A 2,132-nucleotide genomic window follows, 5' to 3' on the forward strand; every position below is an offset into this window, starting at 1 on the left:
GGAGATCTCATGTCACCTCGTAATTGGATCACTGAGTTTGAAATTCCATTCTGGTATTGTGTCTCCTTGACATACATATTGGCTACATTTCCCATTGACATGACCAAACACCTGACAAGAAGGACATAAAGAGTGAAGGATGGATTGTGGCTGAAAGTCTGAGAGTGAAATCCACTGTGGTAGAAAAAACATGGTGAGAGGAAAGGGAAGTGGCTAGTGAAGATACAGTCGGGAAGCACACAGCAATGGAAGTCGGGCTCAATTCTTTCCCAGTCACAGGCCCCAGTCCATGCAACTGTATGAGCCATGTTTGATGTGGTTCTTCCTCAGTCAGGCACTTCTGGAAACAGTGTCGCAGATAGTACCAGAAGGTGTGTTTCCGTGGTGACTCAGAATCCAGTCAGCCTGACAATGAAGACTAACCTGCACCTAACACGTGCAGGGCCCTGGGTTCTATCCTAGCACTATAAGACAACAGAGGAAATGGAAGCCCATAAGCCCATGTGCTTGGCCCTGGAGGAGAGGGGTTCATAAAATACAATGTGGACTGGATCAATCAGTATTGATTGAATGGGAGGATTGAGTAGTAGGCTAGCAATGTGACATTACCTTTTAAGCTCTTTAGGATTCCCTCAGTTACCTGACAAACAGATATTACCTGACTGCCACCTTCCTTCTTCCAGAAGATGTGTCTTTTGGTATGCTAAATGGCTCACTGATGGCTGGAAGCACTTAGGCAGTTTGGGGATGCAGACTGATTAATGGAAAGACCAAAGCAAAGCTAAGAGACTTAAATTTTTCCTATGCCCATAAGCCTCCAATGTATTCCCAAGGAGGCTAAGAGTTCCTAAGAAGGTCAACAGAGAGGATTTCCTTCGGAATTTCCTTCTGAGTGCTGCACATCCCCCTGCCCTGCCCACAGGGATAAGAATGCTTCCTCACAAGCCAGGAGAAACCTTAAGGAAAGGAACCTCTCCTAGTCACAGGTGATGGGCAGCCACACCTGAATCTGGGACTTGCTTTGTCCCAGATGACCTTGAACTCAGAGACCTGTTTTAGTCTTCTGGGATTCATAGCCCCTATGCCTCAGGACTCCATGCCAAGATCCAGGTCAGAAATTTGTATCTCCCAGCCTCCAGATTAGGATCATAGGTGAGCCTTCCAATTCTGTATTGTAGTTCCTTCCAGATTTAGTCAAGTTGACAACCAGAAATAGCCAAGTTTCCGAGGTTAAGTACATTATCATCATGAGAGGGAATGTGGCAGCACAAGTGCAGACATGGTGCTAGAGAAATTGCTGAGTGTTGTCCATCCAGGTCTGCAGGCATCAAGAAGAGAGATGATAAAGAAGTCTTATTCAGCCATCATCAAAGAGGCTTCCTCCTGGAGCAGATGGGAGCAAACACAGAGACTAACAGCTAGACATTTACACACAGACACACACATATACACAGAGAGAGAGAGAGAGAGAGAGAGAGAGAGAGAGAGAGAGACAGAGACAGAGACAGAGAGACAGAGAGACAGAGACAGAGAGAGACAGAGAGACAGAGAGACAGAGAAACAGAGACAGACAGAGAAAGAAAGATTAAAATACATCACTTTGAAAGTTTCTTCATCAGTTCCTTTTCCTCTGAGCTCAGAGAATCCTACCAGAAAGAAGGGAGAAAAAGTGTGGGAGCCAGAAGAGATGGAGGACACCAGGAGAACAAAGCCCTCTAAATCAACCCAGCAAAGTGGAGTCTGGAGAGGCAAGAACAGGGCCTACACAAGTCTGCAGCAGGTTCTCTGCATGAGTATTATAACTTTCAACTTAGTACTTCTATGGGATTCCTGAATATGTGAACAAGTGGGTCTCTGACTCTTGTGCCTTCTCTTGGGGACCTCTTGCTTCTGTTAGTTTGCCTTATCCAACTTCAGTGTGGGGGGTTTTTGTTTTAACTTATTATTTTTAAAAAAAACACTATTGAGACTATTGAGACACACACTGAGAGAGAGAGAGAGAGAGAGAGGGAGAGAGAGAGAGAGAGAGAGAGAGGCTTGAACTTCATAAGATCCAATACCCTCTTCTGGCCTCTGTGAGCACTTGTACACAGATGGCATATATTCACATTCACATTCACTCTCTCTCTCTC

The sequence above is a fragment of the Mastomys coucha genome, unplaced genomic scaffold (assembly GCF_008632895.1).
Source record: "Mastomys coucha isolate ucsf_1 unplaced genomic scaffold, UCSF_Mcou_1 pScaffold17, whole genome shotgun sequence".
In the NCBI taxonomy this organism is placed as follows: domain Eukaryota; kingdom Metazoa; phylum Chordata; class Mammalia; order Rodentia; family Muridae; genus Mastomys; species Mastomys coucha.